Source organism: Lepidochelys olivacea (assembly GCF_965140295.1).
Source record: "Lepidochelys olivacea isolate rLepOli2 genome assembly, chromosome: 21".
Taxonomy (NCBI): Eukaryota; Metazoa; Chordata; order Testudines; family Cheloniidae; genus Lepidochelys; species Lepidochelys olivacea.
The window spans coordinates 9,950,734-9,977,027 of NC_140431.1; the positions used below are offsets into that span (position 1 = coordinate 9,950,734).

The window sequence follows — 26,294 nt, forward strand, 5'->3', positions numbered from 1 at the left end:
AAAAGCATAACAAGATGCAATGAGTGGAAGTTGAAGTCAGTCAAGTTCAAACTGGAATGAAGACTCAAATTTTTAGCAGGGAGGGTAATTAACCACTGGAACCACTTCCAAGAGATGTAGTAAATTTGCCATCGCTTGGACTCTTTACGTCAAGCTATGTTCACTCTCATCCACAAGTTATTGGGCTAGCTGCAGGAATCGGTGGGCCTCTGTTATACAGGAAGTCAGACAAGACCATTTGCTGGTCCCTTCTGGCCTTAGAACCTAAGAAATGGATACTTGCCATGGGAAAGCCCAGTGCTCCTATCCCAGCCCTCAACAACTCTGGGGAACAGCAGCAGAGGAGGCTAAGGATAGGGAAAGCATCCCAGCCTGTGTGATGGACGAGAATGAAATTAACCAGTCTAATGCCAGATGCAGATATTCAGAACTGCACACCCACACTGATCCCAATTCTATCTTTAAATGCAGTAGCTAAACCTGCAAGTGCCCAGTTAGAGGTCTAGCTCAGTGGTGCTCAACCTTTCCAGCCTACTGTACCCCTTTCAGGAGTCTGATTTGTCTTGCGTACCCCAAGTTTCACCTCACTTTAAAACAACATGCTTACAAAATCAGACATGAAAATACAAGTGTCACAGCACACCAGTACTTAAAAATTGCTGACTCTCTCATTTTTACTGTATAATTATAAAATAAATCAATTAGAATATCAATATTGTGCTTACATTTCAGTGTACCCGAAGTCGAAGCCCCGCCACCCAGGGCTGAAGCATGTAACTTACTTAGCAGGGCCCCCTGTGGTGTGGAGCCCCAGGCAGTTGCCCTGTTTGCCACCCCCTAATGCTGGCCATGCGCTTGTGACCCCCCCTTAAACCTGTCCTGCAATCCCTGGGGGGATGGGGGAGAGGGGTGTCCTGACTGAACTAGACAAATATCTAGATGAGTTGCTTACCCCTTGGAAGACACCTGCATACCCAGGGGTACCTGTGCCCCTGATTGAGAACCACTGGTCTAGCTGATCATTTGCACGTGCAATTGCCGCACTTGCGCGCAGAGTTACAGCAATCCCACATGGTCACAGGATTTGAACAGACAAATAATATCCCTGTAGTTTTCTGAACATGCAGTCAAGAAAATGAGAGACTGGTGAAACTCACAGTAGCACAGTGTGTGTTGCAAGCCCTACTCCTGAGGGAATTCTGTGCCACTGCGCACTGCAGAAATTTGCAGAAATTAACTTGCGCGCAGAATGTCCTTTCCCCACCACAGAAATGGGCTGCAGTGCTTCTACCTGTCACTAGGGGCCACTGAACCCAGCAGAGCCCGGCTCACACATAGAAGACACTGCTCGGGTGAGGGAGTCTGGGTATCTGGGCTAGAGGAGCCCCGCGGCTGGACTTTGGGGGGAAAGGGGTTCAGGTGTATTGGCTGGGGGGGCCTTGTGGCTGGGCTCTGAGGGGGAGGGGTTGTGGGTGTCTGGCCCCTTGGCTGGGCTCTGGTGGGGCGGGGCAGAGAAACAGGAACTGGGTTGTCATAGGGGTTTCTTCAACACTCTACTCCTGGGGGAGTTTTTGTATGTCTGTATTGTTACAGACATACTTGCGGACAGGTGTTTTGAAATAAATTACCAAAATAATTGAAACTGGCATGATTATGTAGTTTTATTCTGACAAATGAAATTTGCAGAATTTTAAAATATTATGCACAGAATTTTTAATTTTTTAGCACAGAATACCCCCAGGAGTAAACCCCTCTGCTGGTGGATTCACTAAAGCATAACAACCTTTTTATGCTATCAACTAAAGGAGTGGCTTGTTTAGCTCAAGTGATATTTGTTCTTTGGACAGAAAGGTATGGGTCAAATCCCACTGACAACCCACCCTGAGTGTTACTGTCTGAGAGAACTGAAAAAATTAAATCAGCAGCATGAATAGTGAGACGCATATAGGATGTTTTCAAACCCTTTCCAGTTTAACAATCTCAGGTACTATTAATTACATTGCTCAGGATTTGACTCTGAATATATGATTTTTCTCAACAGTTCCCTTTAAATCTCCTTCATTCCCATGAAGTTTCTCCGCACAGTGGAAGCATATTTTCCACATATTATTTCTCTTTCCAGAGACTCACCCTCTCTCTTTAACCACCATGGGTGGAGCCAACCCCCACCCTTCATTTCAGGATTTGCTCTAGTTGGAGATGCATTTTTCCCCCCAGTGTCTCCTGTTTATTCAGTTTTGCAGTTGATAACAACATTAAATTGATTTATCAAAGTTCGCTGTTCAAGGGGGCATTGAAAAGTCAGTACCTGGCAGTAGAGGGTGCTTCTCCATGGTCATAAATGCTTAATATAATATCCTGTTTTTTTAAAATGAGCAATTCCAAAAAATAAACGCACAATAGTTACCCCACATTTTGTCATCTGTTTGAAGAGGGTATCTGGCCATATGCCCCCCCACACTGGAATTACAATGACATTTTGGAAGCCAACTTCATTTTTATCATTCACATCCTACATCTTATTAATATTTGTGTTATGATAGCCCCCAGCCAAGGCCCTAAGAGAAACAGGGGCCCTGCTGTGCCAGGTGCTGTACATACACATAGCGAGCGAGAGTCTCTGTCCCCAGGAGTTTACAGTCTAAATGAGCAGCACAGAGGGAGGGTAGGAGGAAGGAAAGATTATTATGGCCATCTTTACAGGTGAGGAAACTGAGGCACAGAGAGAGTGACTTGTCCAAGGTCACACAGGGAGTCAGTTGGAGAGCTGAGAATTGAAGCCAGACCACCTGAGTCCCAATCCAATGCCCAACCACAAGACCATATCTAGGAAAAAAATGTAATTACAGTTTTTTTTGTTTTTTTCCCCATTTTTCAAAATTTCTACAAAAACAAACAAAAGAACAAAAAAACATTTACCAGCTCTATAGTTGATCAAAAAACAGGGAATATTTCACTAAAAATTGTCTCAATTTTTCCAGCCACCCTCCGCTTTTTGAAATTCAGGTTTTTTGACAAGTTCTAGTCTTTATCCTCATTGCCACCTGCCCCCACACCCCTAAATCCCCAGTCTCTGTTCCCATTGCCATCCATTCAAAGCTCTTCCTCCACATAAGTGAAGTTTTTTAAAAATTAAAAAAAAAACAACCAGACAGCAAAGCAAGCTGATCAGAAAATCTACACAGCAATGAAATATCAATGAAAAATGAAAGTAAAACTTCATTCACATTTTTGCAAAAACTCCCCTTTCTGCTTTCTGACCAGTTCTAATAGCATAGAATGTACTACCGCAAAAGGGAATTTAAATAACCTCATTCATTTAGGATAGCAGTGTTTGGATCAAGAACAGCCAGTCCCCAAATATTCATGAGACTCCAGACCTGTCCACTTTAATATTCATGACTGAGGAATAAGAGATGTAACCTGCTCTTGTCTCTATTTCATGCCCAGTCCATATGAGAGGGTAAGAGTCTACTATAGCTGCTGGCTAAAGGAGTGAATTAGTTCAAGTGGGATAGATTCATGCTTTTTAGCACTGGAAGTGAGGAGTTCAGACTCTGCTGATGAGCCAGGCAGTTGATAACAGGGTGCAAGTGTGCTGAAACCGACTGTTTGGAATCAGAATTAATTTTCATTTTCCAGCAGTCAGCTGGCTCTGTTCTCACCTCACCTCACAAAATCAAGAGGGACACATTAGTATTTTCTGCGAGAGCATCCCCACCCTGTACTTGCCTAGGTAGCTAAAAATACCCCAGTGCCTCTGTCCCATCACCAGCCTGATCTTCGCTGCAAGCAGAGAGATGATGCAGTGAGATTGGCATCGGCATCCCCAGCATCTGCGCTGAGCATCGCAAAAACAACCCCCCACACACATACACACACGTCAGCTGTTGCTATATATTTCCACCACCGTCCCAGCTCCTGTAATAGCTCTGACTCTTTAAACTTCACAAGCTGGATTTTATTGGCTCTCAATGTTGTGTCTGAAAGCCAGTTCGGAGATTGGAAATGGGCTCCGAGAGTTATGATAGCGTCAGCTGACAAACACGATGTGGGTGGTTGAGGTTTGCAAAGATGAATGGGCTCAGGCAACTTCTTAATAACATCTATGCAAATGCAGCCTTATCCTTATTAAATCACCCCCCGCCCCCTTTTCCCCAAGGCCTGTTGCTGATATAGAACACGGCCCTGAATATGTGAGAGGGGAAGGAAGGAGACCCTGTCAGCAAAGGAAGAGGGGAAAATAGACAGAGGTGGGACCCTACCAATGAGAGGAACTAGAGAAGGAGTTAAGCTATGAAGGATCAGAGATGGGAGAGCCCTACATGCATATCCAAGGTTAAAGCCTGATTTACAGAGATGCTGCAGAGCCTGTTTGACTACATGGGGCTTGCTGGTTTTAGTGCCTCTGCAAAATCAGGCTCTGGTTGGCTGCGCACTGAGATTTCTTCTTTCCCTTTGTGCAAAAAGGGACCAGCCTTGCAGCTTTTGGGGTCAGGGAGAGGAAGAGATGGAAGGAAGCATTTTCCCCCTTAGTGTGTAAACGTGTGCTTGGCTCTGGGAGTCAACCGTTCAGGATGCTTCATGCTATCATCATCATCGGAGCGTTCATTCACCCCTTTGGCATCACAGCTGCGTGTGGTGCTTTATGCACAATGCAGACCCCAAGAGTTTACAGGCAGGACCATGTGGGGAAAGGAAACCCCTTACTATGGTTTGTAAGCAGTGTGACCTGGGCTAGGAGACCTAGGTCCTGTTCCCATCTCTGACATTGACCTGCTGCGTGACCAAGCTGTTTCCCCTCCACTCTGTTCTGTGTCGTCTATTGAAACTGTAAGCTCTTTGGGGCAGGGGCTGTCTCTTACAATGTGTTTGCACAGCACCCAGAATAACGGGGCTGTGGTCTCAGACAGTGACTGTAACACCAATCAATAGTATAGTCACCTCCATGGCCAGAGAAAATGACTGATGAATCTGCACAGTGGTGGATCCACCTGCCCCAGTTCCTCCCCCACGACAGCATTCAAGGCTGTGCTCTGTGGGGCAGACTTCCAGTTCCTGTCCTCCACATGCAGCAGTACCACATGAGTTGTGCTTCGCGTGGGCCCTCTGCACCTTTGGAGGATTTGCCCCTTAAGTTATGACGACTGGCAGACCCCAGGGGCGCTGTAGAGGATGGGCAGGCAGTTATGACTGGCGCTTCCCCTCCAGAGCTGGCCATTACATTCCCACCTGCTGGCATCACCCTCTCTTTTCAATCCCCTTTGGCTCTGCAAGGTCATGAAGACTAACCGAAGACCCAGACCTGCCTATCGAATGGCCCGCCTTGATCTGTGGTGGAGGTCACAGCTGGCTGAGGCTGCCTTGCTCTCTGCACTCAAAGCCAAGCAGAGGGAACAGGACCAGGAGTGAACTGCAGCTGGTGGCAAGCAGGAAATCAATACACACATACACAAAGGGCGAGAGCAAAAACAAAAGGAGAACCACAGGCAGGGGGGAGGAGGGGAAAGAAATGCATTTAAACAGCTTTGGTGGCCCCAGTTGGGAGTTGAGGGGGGTGACGGAACGGCTGCATGCCTGACGCATACGTTAAGCGCAGCGTTCAGCTGGATTGTTAGTGAAGCTCATGGCTATGAATACACCTGCCTGCTAGTTTTAGGCCTGTACCACACAGGGCATTTGCCTCAAACACAGCCCTTGTTTGTTGCAGCTGCACCAAGAGACCCCGCAGTGTTATTTGCTCACCCCGCTTTCACGCAGTGATTAGCTCCAGCTCTGCATAGGGCAGCTGTCGCCGTATACCCAAGACCTTGCACTGGTGCAGAGCTGGAGCTAATCACTGTGTGAAACCGGGGTTTAGTTTCTCAGGTGGCACAAGTACTCCTTTCCCTTGTACATGTAATTGTAATTGGAGCAGATCCGTAGTCTGCACATGGTCTTAGGGCCCCACCTTTACTGTAGAGCTTAGCTGCTTTTTGTGTTCTGTTTTTAAATACTAGAAACAGGGTATTTGCAAATGTTTATGAGGTGCTGTAGTCCGGGAGTCAGCACAAAGTATGTGCACCATGTGAGTCCTTAACATAGGGTTTAAGTGGTGCCTCTGCTTTGCACAATGGTGCCGAATTTCAGCCAAATCCAAGCGGCCAAATCAGCCAAGTGGCAATCCCTAGGCAGTCGGCATCAGAGAGAACAGTGCAGAAGTCCATTGTGAGTCTCACCTGATGATTCTACATCTTTCTTCGAGTGCGGCATGTTTTTGTGGGGATTACCGGTCCACGAGTCCATCGCTGGCCTGGGAAATTTGTACATAGGGACCGCCATATTGGACTGGGGCTTAATCCTGGTTAAAAACATTGCAAAGCTTTTGTAGCCTCCCATCGACTAGTCAATCTTTGATCAGAGCTGAGTCATTTGCTTTCTGCACTAGTGGGACCGACGGGGATAAAAGCTTGACAGGCAAATGCTGCAAGACACACGGCTAGCTGGGAGGACTCGCACAGAGGGGGGATGTTTTTCATGGGACACACCAAGAGAGGGATGTTTCCAGTAAATGGCGATTTCTTGCAATGGAACCATGTACAAGGGCAAGGAGTACTTGTGGCACCTGAGAAAGTAACAAATTTATTTGTTAAATAAAAGTTGTTAGTCTCTCAGGTGCCCCAAGTCCTCCTTTTCTTTTTGCGGATACAGACGGACACGGCTGCTACTCTGAAACCATGTATAAGGGAGACAACCTGCTCTGGTGTCACCTGTGCCAGATGAACACTGCAAAGGGGACAGACTCTGGCTGCCAGATAGCAGAGAGTTCCGCAGCACAGGGGAACCCCCCTGGTGTCAAAACTAACTCCTGTGGCAGCTGCCCTAGTCCTACCCTGGCACAGGGGGTGTGACGGGGAGAAAAGGGACGCACCGGGGAGGGGGAGAAGCCACGTGTCAGAGCTCTACTCCATCTCTGCTGCTCTTCCACCGGAGCGGGGTTCCTTACAGTCTCCCCAACCAATGAAGCAGCCCCATGGCTTCTCTAACGCACACCAGCCCCCAGGCACAGACCAGGCTCCATTGTGCTAAGCGCTGCACATGCATACAGCAAGAGATGTTCTCGGTCTAAATAGACAAGACAGCCAAAGGGTGAAGGGGAAATAGAAGCCCAGGCAGGGGAAAGGACAGAGCTGGGAATAGACCCCAGGTCTCCCGAGTGCCTTTCCGCTGCCGCAGCCACTAGACCCAACTGCAAAAATGGAACATGCCACGTTGCAATGCACCGATTTAAGCAACAACAAACCGCTGGGGCAGCACCCAGGGAAATCACACAGCAGAAGGTGGACACGTTACTAGCTAATGCACTGGATTTTAGTGACTAATTTAATTGGAGACGGGGAAGGAGGAGGGAATAAATAGCACTGCACTAAACAAAAGCAGATGGGAGTCGGGAGTAATATAATATTCCAAACTAGATTATGGAATTGCAAGAAGAGAAAGGCTGAGATTTGGCTTTTCATTTGGTCCTGCTTGTAACAGCGCCTACAAAAACACACACTTCCTGTGGTATGCTGGGTTTTTGGACAAGGCAGCCTGTCATCCTACTGTGAAAATGAATATGCTTTCGGTGTATGATTAGAGTCAAACACTCCCGCTCCCCTTGTTTCTGAGAGCTTAGGAGGCCCTTTTAAAGGAACACCTGTTAGCTGGATCTGTTTAATGGCTCATTTCAGGAATACACAAGGTTTTCCTGTGTTTAACAGCTTTCCAAGAGGGTTGGGGGTGGGTTTACTCTGTATGGGGCTTTTGTATCTGGTCTGACAACTGCCAGGTCTTTTGTTGGCAACATGGGAAAATTCTAGGGTTGTCTTTATTCTGATTGAATTTTCTGTGAAGGTTCATTTCATGCAAACTGGAATGCTTCTTTGTAACATTTTTGATCTGATTTGCTCAAAGTTTAGGAATAATTAACCAACTCTCTTAAGTAAGAGGGACATAGAGGAGTCAATTCACCTACCACTGAATCACAAGCCACCTCTTGGGTGGAACAGGGCAGCTGTTTAACGGCATACAGCAACATTACATAACAGTTTGGAACAGGAAGCTAAGAAGACAGTATCCAGCTGAGACTGCACAGAGGATTGAAGCTCAAAGAATGTATTAGAATTTGGCTGGGATGTCAGAGAACACCCCTCGTCGGACAAAAGGGCTAGGGGATCTTTAACAGCCAACATTCAGGGCTGTGATTTTATGTCTTGTCCAGTGGGAGCACCTAGATCAGGGGTTCTCAAACTGGGGGTCGGGACCCTTCAGGGGGTCGTGAAGTTATTACATGGGAGGTCGCGAGCGGTCAACCTCCACCCCAAATCCCACTTTGCCTCCAGCATTTATAATGGTGTTAAATGTATACAAAAGTGTTTTTAATTTATAAGGGGAGGGGGTCGCATGCAGAGGCTTGCTATGTGAAAGGGGTCACCAGTAACAAAGTTTGAGAGCCACTGACCTAGATCAACCCATTGCCTTTAACAATTGACTCAAGACAATTGCCAATACCATTTCCTGCAGCAAGCTAGATATTTCTTGGAGATCTCATCCACATACTGACCTACATCGATTCTGCTTAGCCTGTGTAACAGAACCAGACCACAGTGCCACATGGTGGTGAGCAATATCAGGCCACATTCAGTGGAATGACACCACGGGATGTACATGGCTTGATATCTCCAGCTACAGGAGGCATCAGACATGCCCCAACTTCTGAAACAGACACAGGAGGAGAGAAATAAAGGCTGTACCTTTAGAGTTTGAGACCTTTTGGGAGGGACACAGTGGGAAAACAATGCCCTCATTGCTTTAAAACAAGGGATCGTTTTCGCAAAGCAAGGTGGTCTGTGGATCACTTACGCTTTTCAAGGGCGTGTTTCAGCGACTCCCAAACGCACCACTGCAAATGTACAATGAAATCTAATGCACAGAGAGGGATGAATTTGGGGGGGGGCCATGTTTTAGCAGGTATGAAACCCATGCCTCTGATTACGCATCCTCCTTTGAATTGCAAGTGCAGGTCCAAGCCCTTGCGCCTTTAGCTGTCCCCCTCCCCACCATGTCATGTGCAAACCAATGAGGCAGAGGTGTAAATACACTGATCAGCGCCTGCGGCTTCATTTTGTAAGCTCACATTTTACAGACGCCTGCGCAAAGGGGAACCAGACCCCGCCTGGCTGATCATTTAGGCCACAGCTAATCAAAGTGCTTGAAGGGAAGATGAAGTTAATATCTTCAGTGTCAGTAGCTTCTATTTCTGCTGCACCATTTGTTAATGTCTCATTAATTGGACACATTTCAGCATCTCCTGCCTAATAAAGAGCGTCACATTTTGTATCCTTAGGGTGACAGACTCACTCTGCATAGCAGGCTTCTCGCTGTAAGAATGCAGCAGAGTGGAGATACCAGTGCCTATGTACTTACATTACATCGCGACCTCCTTTGTGCTCCAAGTCAGTTTGATCTGCCACACAGATCTTCTCATGCTGCTCTTACAATGCTGTTGGTCCCATGCTGGCTGGCTTATCCTCTGTTGTTCAGCTCCAAAAATCTCCGCCAGGAATGTTCTCTCCTTCCATTTAAAAAACAAAACAACATTCCTTGATCAGTAACTGCGGGAAAAACAAAAATCTTATGTTTGTTAACCTTAGCGCTTCAAGGATTCAGCTTTCCTTCATAGCCTTGGGCCCCCAAAGCGCTCAAGAAAATGCTCCTGCTCCAGAAGATGTACCCTTGATGAGGTGTGTTAATAATGTGCCGCTTCAGATCAGAAATAAAAAAAACAAACAGATTGGGGCCCAATTCTCCTCTTCCTGGCATCTTGAGGGGTCATTTTACACCCCTACAAAGTGGGTGTATGCATGCTGACAGAAGGGAATCCTGCCCCACAGTCCCTTCACTCCTGTCAATGTTTGCTTCAAGTTGTTCAGTTGTACACGACCGAATGTGAGAGTGTGCAGTTCAACATGTGTGAATCTGTGTGTGCGCGCCTGCACAAAGGCGTGCACACGGATGTATGTGTGGTGTGCAGTCCATGCATGTCAATGAGTCTCTCTTTATATGTGAAAGTCGAGACTGAGCGCACACACGGTGAGCAACGCGTGGGCAACAAATGTGTGTGAGCGCATGCATGACCAGACAGGTCTGACTGCGCGCGTGGGTGCAATGCATGCTTCTGAATGTGTGCCCGGCTGCATGCGTGTGACCATACATGCGTGAGTGCACGCGTGTCTGTGTTGCATTCAGCATTTTTAACTGTCCAATCCACACAGCGTCCAAGGGAAAGGGTGAGAGCAGTGACAACTCCAGTCCGAAAAAGACCCTTTTAGCAGCAGCACCAACAGGCTAATATGGTCCAAAATGCCATTCCCACCATCGCTGCAGAGAACGCTACAGCTAGCCAGGAACTCGTAACTGCCTTGCCCAGCATAACATACTGTCACTGGAAAGAGACAATGAGTCTCAACAGGGCCATGTCAGAGAGACAAGGCCTCGGCGGAGTTGGGCTCCTGATACAAATCACTGCGCTCTCTCCAAGAGAAGCGCTTGGCACCACAACAGAGAACAAACCCCTCTTCCCAGTATCAACAAGAGACTTCTACCAGGGTTGGGGCGGGGACAGAGTCAATCCTCCACCCCAACCCACGCTGGCTGAGCTCTGAGCAGGTGGTTGCCTACAGGTATGGATCAGCTGGCTGTGCCCCTCCCCATACCGACTTTGGCTTCAACACTCACGGACTTGCCATGGCCTGCCCCTGTACACCCCACATAACCCAACTGGTTCCAGTGCCCTCTGGACCTTGAATGGCAAGACATGACGGCCCAGGAGGGATTGTGGGAAGACACTGGAGGACCGGCGGCTCTCAAGAGCTGTGTAGCAGTACTAGCCTGCATACATGCTACAGATGGGTTGAGTTAGTGGACAACCAGCCTTTCAGCGGCCGCACTGGGGACTGACCCGAGGCCCAGCAGAGCTAAAAGAATGAGCTGCTGCTGCTTGAGCTGAAGTGCCCTGGCCCCAAAGCTGGGGGCTGTACCACCACCTGTCCCCTGCAGATGGGTGCAGAGGGGGACCTGTAACACACAGTCACCCCTGGGTTCCATGGAGGCTTTAGCCTATATCTCCCGCCATGCCAGCCAAGTCATGGCACTAGCCCTACTGCACATGAGGGAGGGGGTTTTGTGCGTGGACAGGGGACAACGGAGCAGGAACAATTGAGTGAAACCAGCAGTTAATGCTCCAATGAAAAGAAGCCCCCTGTGGTGGGGATGGGAGGGGGGCAGGATTTGAGTCTGAGTGATCATCCGCTTTGGACAAGCCCCTGGGCCAGCAGGTAGGGTGTGGGTGCAGGGTACCCAGAAAGTAGGGTGGGGTGTTGTAGGCATGGAGGAGGACACATGTGCAAGCAGTAGGATTTTAACTGCAGTCTGAAAAGGGAGAGAAAAGAAGGGCTGATGATGAGATCTTTATATGGCTTGTCACAAGCCATCGCGGCTGCTGCATTGTCAACAGGCTGGGAAACGGCTGGGAATTTTCCAGATGTCCTGACAAACAAGGCATTACAGCAAGTCAATCCAGGAACATCCAAGAAGTACGGCTCAGCCGCTTGGCATCAGACAGCTGGTGACTTTTGCAATACTTTGGAGCTCTCATTATCTCAGTTCTAATATGAAGTCTTGGTGAAAAACTGGACGCCCCAGGTGGCTGGCAGGGCCCCAGCCTCTTATCAGGTTTTAATTTCCAGGCACAGGTTGATGCCTGACATGCCATTTCCCTGGAGCCAGGGAGGGAAGGCTTGGGGTGGGGATCCCAGGTGCAGGGCTGGAGAAGACTTTCAAATGGGACACCCAAGGGCCTTGAAATCTCACCTGTCGTGCAGAGACAGGGCCTGATATGTTGTTCCCCCAGTAGAATTGCACATTCCTAGACTGTCCCTCCCAGGGCGGAGCCCCTCCTGTTTCCTTAGGTCCCACTGACTTCAACCAGAGTTGAAGCTGCTCCATGTCCTCTCCTCCAGGGCTCTCTGTTCTCCCCCAAGCATCTGCTGAAAGGTGCGGCTCTCTTCCTACTAACTCTCTTGGCTTAAATCCTTTCTTTGCTTGAGGTAGCTCCTGTCCTCCACTACAATGGGGCCAGATTTTCCAAAGAGCAAAGCCCCCACAACTGGAGCCAGCTCTCCCAGAGGACTCAGCACGCAGCAGCTTCCACCGTGACAGTGACGTGCACCCTGGACATGCCGGACTCTTCGGAAAAATCTGGCCACCTATTTAGGGGCCTGACTGAGAACTGAGCCCTTACAAAAACCTGGCCCCAGCTAGGCCCTTTGGAAAATTCCAGCCGGCATTAGCACCACACGCTGCAAGACGTTTTAATGTCTACAAGGTTAGGAGCCCCTGCCCAGCAGCACCCCCAACCCAATCCTAGGGAAACCTCACAAGGAAATGAAAATACAGCAGCTATTTACCCCTGGAGAAGAGAAAGGTGCAGCCTGCTGCAAAACAACCCTATTCGGGCTACGGCTGCTTGGCTCTGCCAAATTTAAAGGGCCAGCCTGAGCTAGGCATGCTGGGAAAAAAGTTTCTATAAAAATTCAACTCTGCATTGGAGGGGGGAAAGGGGCTGTCAGAAAAAAAAAGGCTGCTTTTGTGATCTGTCTGTCACCATAATTATTATGATCTGCACTGCAGTAGCACCTAGGGACCCCAGTCACCTCCAATACCTGACTCCAGCTCTGATGGGCTGGGTTGTGCCTAGTGCCCAGCCATGCCACAGGTGCTGTACAAAGACAGAACAAAAAGATGGCCCCTACCCCAGAGAGCTTCCAGCTAATAGCATTCTTTCATTACCCTGCGCTGGTGCTCTGAAAGTGAGGGATGGCCAGCACTGGCTCGAGTCTGGCCCAATGCAGCATCCCTCACACAGCTCTGCTCACCTTGGCATTACAGCACCCCCAGCTATCCCCGTCCTGAGTTCCTGGACAGCTTTGCCAATGTCCCTCAGCCCTGCCCTGCTGCTTCCCATGGTATTCCACTCCTGGACTCCCCATGCACAGCTGTGTTACTGTTCCTCAGGCCTGACCCTGCTCATCTGCTTGGGAGCCTCCCACGCAGCCACAGGCAAATCTCATAGGGGTTTGTGTGATGTGTACATGGAGGGACCAGGCAAGCTCCTTTTCACTTGAGCCCTACATGAGGGGTTGAACCCCAGCTCTCGGGAGGTAAAGATTAATTCACGGCTCCTGCACCATGGGAGTCAGTGGCAAAACTCCCACTGACTTCAGTTATGCAGGTCCATTCTAACTCTGTGTCATTATTTGCATTACATTTGGGGCCCTAGGCATCATCAAGATCAGGGCCCCATTGTGCTAGGCACTGTGAACACACACACACACACAAAGGGACACTCACTGCACTGAAAAGCTTGCAATCTAAATAGACAAGACAGCCAAAGAAAGGGTTATTATCTCATTTTATAGATGGGGAAACTGAGGCACAGAGCAAGGAAGTGACTTGCACAAGGTCACACAGGGAATCTGACAGAGCCAGAACCTAGATCTTCTGAGTCATAATCCAGTGCCTTAACCATAAGGCCATACTTCCCTACAGCCTGCCCCCCTCCTCCCTTATGGAGAGATTTCCCTACTGAAATGGTGTGCGCTCTAGCAGAGTGGAATATGGAGACTCCCTCATCTCTTTGGGCTGGAGAATCTCCCAAGCCCTGTGCCACGTGCAGGCAATACCTGACTCCAGCTCGATGGGCAGGATTGTGCCTAGTGCCCAGCCATGCCATAAATAGCTGGCAGAGGCCTGGCAGCATGATAAACTTGCTCAAGCCGTCCGTCCTCTCTCGCTCACCCCCTTTAGAAATAACAAGAGGGAAGGAGGAAGAAAGACAGATAAAGTGGCAGAGGGGAAAAGGAGCAGGTGCACTGCCAAGGGGAAAACCTCCCTGGACTATAAATATCTGGAGGTGAAGAGGTCCGCTGCACATGGGCCTCTGTACACACACTTGAAAGAAGCCTTTGCAGGAGCCACCGACTGTGCACATGAAACAGAAACGGCTCCTTCTGTGGGAAGCTTTTCCTTCCGAAGAGCTGGGCAGAAGGCACCTTGCAGCTGTCAGCATAGCTGCCCTCACCTGTCAGCATGTAATTAGGCCTTTTATTCTGTGCTTTGAGGCCCATCAAAGCCCAAACCCTTGGCAGAGTGGCTTTGTGGCTAAGGAGGAGGACGAGAGAGGGTGAGTCCAAGGCTGCCTTCGCACTTTTAAATAGAATTTAGGTTTTGTGCTCCTTAAAGACTCTTGGATTCCACCTCCTACCAGCAACCAATCCCTGTCCATACAAAACGCAGCAGCATGCAGCCGAGTAAGGTGTAGCAGGGTTCCTAGCAGGACAGTGGCAGCAGAATTTTATTGAAGGGATCTGCTCAGCTTGGCAGAGCGGACACCTTTAAACTCACAAGGCTGCAGGATGGCCCAGTGACTAGGGTGCTAGTCTTTGGTGTGGGAGACCCCTGGGTTCAAGTACCTGCTTTATCACAGACTTCCTGGGAGAGGTTGGGCAAGTCTTTTTGTACCCTGTGTGTAAAGTGGGGATAAAGGCGCTTCCCTTCCCCACAGTGGGGTTACCAGGGCAACTGTATTAAAGATGGTGAGGTGCTACGTTAATACAGCACAGCTAATTACCTAGCATGGAGGTAGACTTCCAGATTGCGTCTCAGCTGCAGGCGTGAGTTGATCACACAGAGTTAAATCTTCAGAAGTGACCTTAGGTGCCTGACATGAGACAAAAGGGGCAGCTGCCCTCTGAAAAGCCTGTGTCTTTTAAGGTGTCTCAAGTTAGGCACCAAAATCGCTTGTTAAAAATTCAGGCCAGCAACGGCAGCCACTGCCGAGAAGAGTCTTGCTTTGGCTAAGCCCGACTAGAGAATCTGGCCGCTTGTTGGCAGGTGCAAAACACCTGCAAAGATGCACTGATTTAACCTGTTCATCAGAATATATGCGCTTTCCACTGAGCCATATTGTACGACACCCAGACAACTCCTGGGCAACAAGGTAACTCCACCCCATGCCTGGAGGTCCCTGGTTCCCAGCAGCAGAGACCTTGATCTCTTCAGCGAAAGCTCAAAGGTCTGTTTTTCAGCAGCCTCTGTAGGGGCAGGAAAGGAAGCTGATGGAGAGAGTTCTAAGAGGGAGTGTATTTCCCTGCCTTCGTGGGTAGAAGGAAGAGCCGTAATGTAGTTTATCATCTTTAAAGATACACAGAGACAGAGGGAGAATGAATTCTTCTTCATAACCAGTTCCCAGGATACTTTTACTGTGCACCATAAATTAGAATCTCTTTTTAGTTTTGTTTGATAGCCTGTCCCTGGTTGATTCAGGTGATAAATGCTCTCATTCTCCCCTAGGGTTTTAGGAACAATCTCTTTATAACTCTCCCTCTATTGCCATCTGCCCGACCTCTCTCTTTACGACAGCTCTCTACCCTTCGCCGTCCCCAGTGCCACATTGATGAGGGCTGAGAGAGCTGTAACCTACACGCAGCGATGGCTAGGGAGTGGATAGTTGCAATCTTGAGGCTGGGGCTTAGAGACCAGCGGCCGGCTGTGACTGCAGTGGTATCAGTGGTCATAGCCCTGTGCTGCTCTCATAGACTTAACTCAGCTGCTACTGTGGCTTACACAACAGTAGTTCTGTGGGGATAGTGCCAATATCCATCACCCATCTGCCACTCACAGCCCAGCTGCTGGGCTCCTAGCCACGACCCGTCTTCGGGGGTGGCACGATCTCGGAGTTGGTCACGGAGCTGTAGCAATGGGAGCCCAAATACCCATAGCCTGCTGTCTATGAGGCTAGACTCTGTGCTCCAGCAGGGCAAAGCGCTGTAAAACTGCTATAACCAGGCTCCACATGACCCCTCTCATTTTCCCTTGGCATGGAGCAGAGTGATCAAGGTGGGCCTAAGGCAGGGGACATGGCCAGAATGCTGCTGCTCTCCATTAATCCCTTGCTGGCGTAATTGCCCTCTGGGGATGTTGCTACAGCTGTGTAATTAAAGCAACCCTGAGGCTGGCTTCTATCCCTATTTCTGACACTGAGCTGCGTGTGACCTTGGCCCTGTCACTTCTCCTCCCAATCTTTCTCAGTCTTGTCTAGTTAGATTGTAAGCTCTTCAAAGCAGTGACGGTCTCTCTCCCTCTGTACCCAGCCTTGAGAGACTGAGACTGAGCCCCAGCTGCAACATCAAATCAACGTCCACACAGGAAGGTTCAGCATGCTAGTGCCAGTCCACAGCCCCAGGCTAGGAGGCTTACTTACAGCTGCAGCATAAACACCCCCTACCCTCCCGGGCCCTGCTGCAAACTCAGTAAAGCTCCTGCCTCTGGCGTACTAACGAACTTGTCAAAGATTTTAAACAATAAATCCAGAGTCTTTGGGGATCTTGTTTTCTTTGTCAAACGGCATCTCATTGTTGGGGACCAGGGTTGTCAGTTGTTATGATGGTGGCAAACCAGAGATGAGATTCTTTCAACTCCAACTTCCCAAGGGATTTTTAAAAGCAGGGCAGCAACTATCTCCATCTCTGGAAAATGTCACAGCTTTGCTAGTTGCCTTCACAATTCCCCCCAGGCTGAGGGCGAGGAACAAAATTTTGAGGCTGCCTGTACTATTTTATCCATGGCACCTCCCCAAGGTCCATCTCAAGGCTTTTAAGAGGGGGATGTTATCACACTAATGATGCTGTTTGGAATCAACTGGGAACCGCCGGTTGCATCCCATGCCAATAACTGATCTGCACGGTAAGGAATAACATGGAAGGGTGGTGGGTAGTGAACAAGCGGAGGAATGAACAAGAGCCTGCCAAGGACCCCTCGGAGGTAAATGAGTGCAGAGCCTCCCCATGCAATGGGTGCACTCTGCTAAGCTCTTCTCAGACATGAGAAGGGGTCGCCCTCCACCCTGGTATCGCAACCCTGATCTTGGTCCAGCGCCGAGGGGAGGGGAGGAAGGGCAGGGCCAGAAAGCAAATGTACCCTGCATTCACCAGGCAGAAGTGGGTTCCACAAGGCTGGGCCCAGCTCCCCGCTCTGGGCATTTCAACTTGGTGCATGGGGTCGCAGCCCCACTCAGGTGTGGCCCAGCAGCCCCTCCATCAGGGGCCGTCGGCACAAATCTGAGTGGCACTGCCCCCCTGTGCACCGGGTTGCACTGTTCAGATTTCTGTGGCGCAGGTGAACTCAGGAACGCCCGCTAAAGCCATCCCTGCAACGGAGTGACCTTGCCTAGTTTCATCAACATGGTGCGTTGGCCACCGAGCCTGCACCGGCGGAATTGGTATATGAAACGGCAGCAGGGTGAGGAGGAGCCAGTTCTGGACCAATCAGAATAGGGCCAGAAGCTCAACAACTCTTCGCTTCCCCTCCCTGCCCCAGGCAAGAACTTTGGTGCTGTTATTTCATCTCCTCTTTCCTTTGGTGGGCGGGGCGTTGAATCTTTCTCGAGCAGAAAAGTCCCGATGTGATTCAATCTGTGCAGCAGGGACCACTTGAGGATTTTTTGGGGGGGAAGAGGAGTAGCAGCTAGCATGTTGCAGGGCGAGCCCCCACCTGTTATATGTATTGCAATAGCTCCTAGGAGCCCCAGTCATGGTCCACGACACCATGGTACCAGTGCTGTACAAACACAAAGCAAATAAACAGTCTGTGCCCCACAGAGCTTCCAATCGGAATTCAAGCTCTCTTTCCTCTTCATCACAAAGAAATCCCTCTCTTCCTCCTCATTTTCCAGGGCTCCTCAGCCTCTCCTTTCCCTTTCCACCCTAGCAAGAGTCTAAGGATCATGACTGGGCTATGCAAGAGCATTGCTGGCCAAGGATGATGCTTGTACGTTCAATACATTAAACTTTGACTAGATGATCACTGTTTGCCTTATAGCAGCCTTACCCCTTTGGCCATCGGGAGCCATCTCTCCTCTCTAGCCCTTCAATGGCTCCTCTCTCCACACCTCTGCCTCCTTCCTGCTTGGTGGCCCTTTGAGGCTGCAGGTTGGTGGGTCTCAGCCCCATTCCTAGTAGACAGGTGTCCTCATCACAAAACCCAGCCTGTTCCATAAATGGACATCTCACAGTCAGTCTTAACAGAGGCACCAGGGATGGGACAGGCCTGTGAGGATAAGCCAGCATCTCCTCTAGGATAAGAAAGAGAACCGAGATGGCTGCAAAGAAAACACACCAGCAGGAAGAGCATAAAACTCAGCAAGCAGCAGCCATTTGCAAAATGGCCTCTTAAGGGGTCCTGGGCTCTGCCAAATTTAAAGGACTGCTTGAGAAAGGCATTATGGGCAAGGGGGGGGGGGAATCTTCCACTGGCAGCAAGAATTAGCAGAGGCCAAAAAGTCAGTAAAGAAGCAGCTGCTTCTGTGTGCGACATCCCAGCACTACATAGTACAGGGCTTTCCAGAGCAGGCCTGCAGCAGTTTATGCCCATTAGCAGGATGGCACAGGAGAACCTTGCCTTGCCAATGTCCATGGTGTACATGTTCTAGGGATAAAGAGAAACCTCCAGTTTCCAGGGCTGTCCAGCCAGCACCTTCCACCAGCACTACTACAGCAGCCATTCTTTGGCTTGGTGCAGGGAACTGACTAAGCAGGGAATTTCCTTTGTTTCATTTAGGATTTGGACTCCAAGATCCAGCTGGCATGGCCTGACGTTGGCTGCATGGGAGCGAAGAATTTTGGTGCCAGCCTTTGTCTGGCTACCTCAGCAATAGAGTCTTCCCCCAGGTGCCTTCCCCAGGCTCTGCTAGAAACCTATAATACAATACAATACACTCACTATGCTCTAGCCATTAGAGGAGAAAGAGCAGGGGTCAGGACTCCTGGGTTCCACACCTGGCTCTGCCATTTGTTTACTGTGTGATCTTGGTATTGTCATTCCACCTCCCTGCTGTATCAGTTTCCTCATCTGTAAAAGGGCGATAACAATACTAAATGTTCCTTGCAGGCTAAGGCTTGTGAAGCTCCGTGGCCGGAAAGGCCATGCTATAAAAATGCAGATTTGTCATTTTGCTGTGAATTCCACCGCACCGTCATGTTCCCTGTAGGGGACGGCTGACCTGTTCTTTACACTCACTAGGAGCTGGTGACCCAAGTACCCTCAGCTCCTCAGTGGACTTTAAGCACCAGAAGGGGAGGTACACACACTTTACAAGCATTTTACACGTCCATGTGCTGAATAAAGCTATTATAATACATACTATTTATTTGCAAAAAGAAAAGGAGTACTTGTGGCACCTTAGAGACTAACCAATTTATTTGAGCATAAGCTTTCGTGAGCTACAGCTCACTTCATCGATGAAGTGAGCTGTAGCTCACGAAAGCTTATGCTCAAATAAATTGGTTAGTCTCTAAGGTGCCACAAGTACTCCTTTTCTTTTTGCGAATACAGACTAACATGGCTGTTACTCTGAAGCCTACTATTTATTTGTAATCCTGAAGTGCCTAGGAGCCTCGGCCATGGACCAGGACCCCTGTGTGGTATTGTTCTAGCATTGTGCATTGTAGTTTGGAATATCTGCGGGGAAGAGGATGCTCTGCTTTACTAGGTGGAACGTTCAGCAGCTGTCACCCACAGTTTGGCTTGTTGGTCACATTTCTTCCTTCCCTGGCCGACAGAGACATCTTGGCTGAAGGGGTTTGAGCTGGAGGGGAGGGGGGATTTCCACTGTGTCTTTTTTCAAACTTTAGCCTAAAAACATTTGCAAATTGTTTCTGGTTTTGCAAGTCCAGATGAAGAGGTGAGTTCATGGCCGAACCCCAGCTCTCCTGAATGCTGGGTCTCACTCACCTCAACCTCCTTGGCCTCTCTCTCCCCCAAGCCTGCAGAGGTTTTATTCTTATTTCACCTCAGTGCCACAAACCAAAGGTCACAGCCCAAAATGCTGATTGGGCAACGCACCTCCCTTCTGGTCTACAGCACTCCCTGCTGCGGCACTGTCTCCCCTCATGCACCTCAACCCTGAACCAGAGCTGTCCTCCTAAGCCAACCATGGCTCTCGCAGGGTTGCCCAATGCACATCACTCTGGATTTGCAGCACCCCCTGTTGTGCTGAGTCTGCACAACTCTGGCAATGCACCTTACCCTACCTATGGTAGTTGTATGACCCCCATTACAATCATATCTGAGTGCCTTACCACATGCCTGCGAGGTATGTAGCGTTATCTCCATTTTACACAGAGCGCAGAGGGGCTTACCCATGGTCTCACAGGGCGGCTCTAGCAGAGCAAAGAACTGCACCCATGCCCAAGGCTCGTGCACTAGCCCATCCTTCCACTCCTAGCCCACAGCCCCCTTCCCAGCTCTGCCAATGCACCTCCCTCCTGCCCTACAGCATCTCAGAGATTGTCAGCTGTTTGGGGCAGGGACTATCTTTTTGTTCTGTGTTTGTACAGCGCCTAGCACAGTGTGGGGCTGGCCCATGACTAGGGCTCCTAGGGATGACAATACTACAGATAATAATACTTAATAAGAGGCAGACAACTTTACCAAACTTCGCAGTGGTTTAATGATCTAGGGCCTCCTCTCAGAGAGCTTCCAAACTCATGGCACTTGTGACCTATACCAGCAAGGTGTTCCCATTGAGTATTGACATTACAGGAGACCACAAAAAGATCAAGTTCTCGGCCTTCTGAAGGAAAACCAGGCTGGATTGCGGAAGCCCCTAGGGTGATGATTGACAGCTATCTTTTCAGAAATAACAGCCTTGACCCTTATAACTTGGCTGGCCTGGAAAATCATTAATAAACACACAGGGAAGAAGAGAGAAATGAATCTTTATCCCTGAGAAAGATGGAGAGTTTGAGACCATAGCAGCCTCAAATCATTTAAGGACATTACATTCATTCAGCATATGGTTAAGCCCCATAGTCTCAGTGGGTTTATCCAAGGCTCATGCACTAGGCTCTCCATCAGGAGAGAATGTTTAAAGATGCTGGAGATTTGCAAATGACAAGAAAAGAAAATGCCCAACTTGTAGGGACTAGTGAAGCTGGGCCAACACAGCAAACGATTTCTCGGACAAGATTTGACTTCTGTTGTAAGCTCATTGGGGGCAGAGACTGTCTTTTCAATAGGTGTTTGTCCAGCATCTATCCCCATACGGGCCCCACACTCAACTGGGTCCTCTAGGTACTATCGCAGGGCAAACAAGTACGTACTGAATTCATTAGGTTTCTAATGGACTGCCACTCCAACAGCACATAGACACTACAAGTGAGATCAAGGCCCAATTGTGCTAGGTGCTATGTACACACAGTCCCTGCCCCGAAGAGCTTACAGTCTAAACGGACAAGACAGAAAGGAAGGGCCAGACTCCCCATTTTACAGACAGGGATCAGCTGCACGGAGAGATGGAAGTATTTTTCCCAGGGTCACACAAGGCATCTTGGGCAAAGCAGGGAATTGACCCAATGACTGCCAGCCCAGTGCCGTAAACACAATCCCACTCCTCTTCTCGCTATGGAACTGCTGCTAGTGACAAATTAGAATAGAGGAGCAGGTTAAGAGCCAGGAGTATGAACAGCCGGGTGAGGGGCTTGTTGTTTGCTTTTTTAATAGTGACTGAGTAATTACTCACAGGAAATTAAAAGGCAGGAGTTGTGCGTTGTTGCAGCACCTGAGTAGATGCTCTCCAGCGAGGGAAGGCTAATTAACGAGCAGCTCTTGTTCCCCCTACCACAAAGCATTCCCATGGACCGTGCTGCAAGCCAAGCCATGGCTGCATCCCAGCCACTGTCACAGAATGCATCAAGGCAGTGTGGAGTCACTAGGGGGAAGGGCATGACATCCCAAGGGGAGGCTTTGCCTGGGGACTGGGCGGCTCTGGGGGAACAGGCTACTGAGCTTATTGTGGCTATACGGCCATGTTGAGGCCAGCCGTGGGCAGTAGGGACTGCAGCTCAGAAATAGCTGCTGGTGGCGTTCATGAAGGGAGCTGGTCGCCTCAGCCCAGCTCCTAGTGGGAAAGTTTCCCTATGGCAGTTGGCACTAATTGGCTCCCCGTGGTGGCAATCTCTGTAGCAGGCATGGAACAGAAAGAGCTGCTGTCACTTTTCACAGAGGTGGCTGCGGGGCATGGCCCATTGGCAAGGGGCAGTGCTGGAGAAGGACTCTAGCCCCAGAGCTGAGGTGAGCAGCTGACCTCACTGCGCTGTACCCCTTTGAGGGCGTACGTTAGCAGGAAGAGTCTCCTTTCTGCAGTATGCTGGCATCTCTGCCTGCTCCCCAGGTAAGAGGGCTCTGTAGTTCTCCCTCATGGAGCAGCAGGACCCTGGGGTGGGAGAAGGGCCTGCATACACCTTGCTGTGACTTCCAGCAGAGAGAGAAATGCCACAGCCGTTTCCATGCTCCATGCAGGAAAAACTCGGTTCTCCTCACACACCTCTCTCTGGCTTCTGCCTCCCATTATATGCTGGGATGGTGCCATATGGTGCTGTGAGAGACAGTCTTCCTCCACCAGGGGACTCTGGAGGCAAAAAATGGCAGCAAGGTGAAGGCAGCACAAAATCTTCTTCCAGAGGGGCCTGCAAATGCCAGGGGACCAGAGGACCACATGGAGTTAGGCTGCTGGGAGGGGCAGGCCCTGCAGGAGAAGGGGTGGGCGGGCAGGGGTGGCAGTGAAAAATGGTTTCCTACTTTTGCAGGCACTGATCTGAGTGGGTGATTAATGAATAGGATGGGGCATGGGAGGCTGATCACAGTGGTAGCTCTCCCATGTGTTAACCTCTGGGCAGGCCTAGGAGCGGAAAGCTCCCTTCCTTTTGCCATGTGGAATTACCACTCTCCCAGGCAGAGGGGTCCACTAGGCCAGTATATACTGGGGAGTGGGTTGGAGGGGGCAGCAGGGTTATAGGGGTTGGATCTGATGCTCTCATGCTTTCAGCCCCAAACAGAGGGGAATCTTGTGTTGCTTTGGACCCATGTGGCAGAAACCTGGGGAGATTTCTACCACCTTGAGCAAAAATCTCTCTTCAGTGGCTGCTTTAGTATGATCACAGCCACGTCTGAACCAGAAAATAGACCCTCCCATTTGGGGGATCTGACCCAGAACCAAAGCCATGGGGACTGGTTCTGAGGATGGAAATCAGACCCCTGACCTCCAACTGCAGTGGGGCTAGGCAATAGGCTGCAGTTTTTATTATTAATTATTAATAAAGTAGTAACTAGGGATGGAGTATCACAAGCACTGACCTGCAGGTCCCTGCACCCTGCCGCTGAACTGCCCCCCAGATTGGGGGAGTCCATTTTACTTTTTTAACCCAGTTTTTGCTAGGTACCCCAGTCCCCTAGCACGCAGAAGTGGAAGAGCCAAAACATCCCAGGAAAGGCTGTCTTCATGGTACACCCAAGCCCATAGGTAGGAAGCATGTAGAATTCCATGAAGGACCATGAGCTTCTGAGATATCAAGGCCAGTTCTGCAAACCCCAGAGGTTGGTGTGCTTCACAGCTAGTCTTGTAGGTGCTCACCCAGCCCTTTGCACGTACTCAGAATTTGGAGCAGGCCTACTTGTCCCGTCCTCTTCCCTTCCTTGGTGATCCCTTCATCGTCAATGCTCTCCTTGTATTGCTGGGAATTTGTTTCCCAGCGATGTAAATGCTGCCTGCTGGAGGTGCCAGTTCGGAACAGTCCATTTCCGGTCGGTGTCACAACATTCCACGGTGCAAAGTGCGGGCCTTCTATACTGACAACCTCCCCCAGGCAGGCATCAGATCTCAACAGCATCCATGTACCCATGGAGCTCCTCTGGGTGCTGCAAGGGCCTTGAATGCCATGGCTTTGGCTCCTTTCCCAAGCAGCATTGACAGACGGGACGCAGCTCTTCCCCTTACAGAAGTAGGGCTGGGAAGGCGTGAACCGGAAAGTCAGTTGGCACAATGGATGGATGCAGCATCATGCTGGGTCTAGGGCTCTGTCAGCAAATGGGTACAGCCACCATCACTTCCTGGAGGAGAACACCAGCGCCCAGGGCCGAGCCAGCCAAATAGCAGAACGTTTGCCCCCGTTTTGGCTCCTCAAGACAGGAAAGCCCTGTTCTCTGATCCACCCCTTCCAGGTGCGACTGGCTGAATCAACCTCATTCTAAAAGTTGGCAGCCCCAGGTCCTATAGAAAAAGTGGTGCAGCTGCAAGAGTAGCAAGAATACAGGAGGCAAAGTGTTTCATTTGTACTGCTTGACCGAGGGCCACAAAGTGCCTGGCTAACACTGCCATCATTGGCTGCTATTTCACAGGAACAATAAAATATCCCACCTGCTGCTGGGGACCCGGGAAAGGCAGCCTGCAAGGAAGACTGTGCATACATGAGGGAGGCCACACATGCACAAAAGGAGGCCCTCTGACCAAGGGCCAGTTTCCTCAGAATCACGACCCAGTGCCAGGCTGTCACCGAAAGCTAACCTCACTGAAAGCACCGTTCTCCATACCACACAGCCCATGCCTGAGGACTGCTCCCCTAACACTGGATTGTGGCTTGAAACTCATCTCCCTGGTTTTCTTCACATCCTGGGGCACGGTGGAATATGGGAAGGGGCAAGGATTTATGGACTGTGCTTAAATGGCATTGCAGCTGAATTCAGCTCTGGTGCAAACTGCAGTCAGGCTGGATGTAAGTTGGTGCTACTGACCTCAGGATGGTACCCTGCTCACACCATGGTTGGGTTTGACCCTTTGGGAGAGATTGGACAGTAAGAATGAGGCAAGACCACCATCAGGCAGATGGGTCTATGATCACCCACTTTCCTTCCCCCCCATCTGAAACAGCAGAGTCACTCACACCTCCCTGTGGTCCATCACGGCGTTTAGCTCCTGACTTGGCTCCAGCTGGTGTCCCGAGTGATCAGGGAGATGTTTCTGGTTTTGGTGGCCCCACCATGCATTCCAGACTGAAAGCCCAGCTACTGCTACTATTCGGGGGGTTTGGGGGTGGTGGTTGGGGGGGGGGGGGAGATAAAATTAGAAGAAAAAAAAAGCCAGCAAAACATTCAACACATGCAGCCCTGCTGCATGCTGGGAAAGGGCTTGGAATGCCAGCTGGTGCTTCCTCCCTGCTACTGTCCTAATGAACCCAGCCACCTGGCAAAAGGGACCCTAGATCCACAGCTGGGAGAGCATCACATCCCCTCACGTGGTGGCTAATTAAACCAGGGCTTTTGCTCTTTACTTTAATATGCAGTGCGCAACTCTCAGCCGGTTCAGGGTATCTGTAGCTGGATTTTCAAATAATGAGCAGCATCCAGGCTGATCCAGGGATTGAGAGAGATTGGAACAGAGGCAGCCTCACCCCTCGACAGTCCAGGAGATGAGCAGTCTGACGCTAAGATAGCAGCCCTCGGCCACAAACACTCAGACGCTGCATCTGTGGTTTCAGGGAGAGACATCTGCGAGCACAGGTACCAGGGCAACAGGGCCAGGCAGTCAAAAAGGCTGATTTAAGAGCATTTTATATGTTTCAGCGGTAGCAGTGTTAGTCTGTATCAGCAAAAATATGAGGAGTCCTTGTGGCACCTTTGCCCTGGTCTACACTGGGGGTCGATCTAAGGTACGCAACTTCAGCTACGCGAATAGCATATCTTAGGTCGACTTACCTGACCATGAGGACGGCGGCGAGTCAACCGCTGCCGCTCCCCCGTGGACTCCACTTCCGCCTCTCGCGAGCTGGAGTTCCGGAGTCGACGAGGAGCACGTTCAGGGATCGATTTATCGCATCTAGACGAGACACAATAAATCAATCCCCGATCCGGCTTGTAGTTAATACCTGCCCTTAGAGACTAACAGATTTATTTGGGCATAAGCTTTCGTGGGCTAGAACCACTTCATCAGATGTATGAAGTTAAAGATACAGGAACAGGTATAAATACATGAAAGGATGTGGGTTGCTTTAGCCAGTGTTAGCTCAGTTTAATGAGATAAATCAATTAACAGCAGGATACCGAGTGGTAAGAGAGTGTCCCATTACAGACAGTTGACAAGAAGGTGTGAGTAACAGTAGGGAGAAATTAGTATTGGGGAAATTAAGTTTAGGTTTTGTAATGACCCAACCACTCCCAGTCCTAATCTGATGGTATCTAGTTTGCAAATTAATTCCAGTTCTGCAGCTTCACGTTGGAGTCTGTTTTTCAAGTTTTTGTTGTTGAAGAATTGCCACTTTGAGGTCTGTTATTGAGTGACCAGAGAGACTGAAGTGTTCTCCTACTGGTTTTTGAATGTTATGATT

The 26,294-nt window shown here is 49.7% G+C and overlaps 1 long non-coding RNA gene across 1 annotated transcript in view; it reads right to left on the bottom strand.

Annotated features, from left to right (window-relative positions):
- Positions 1–25,746, bottom strand: part of LOC311510998 — a 120,941-nt gene extending 95,195 nt beyond the window's left edge. The window contains exons 1-2 of the long non-coding RNA XR_014709177.1: positions 25,666–25,746; positions 9,448–9,595 (exon numbers count right to left, since the gene is read on the bottom strand). This is a non-coding gene — a long non-coding RNA (uncharacterized lncRNA). The remainder of the gene's footprint in view (positions 1–9,447; positions 9,596–25,665) is intronic.
- Between the last annotated feature and the right edge of the window lie 548 nt (positions 25,747–26,294).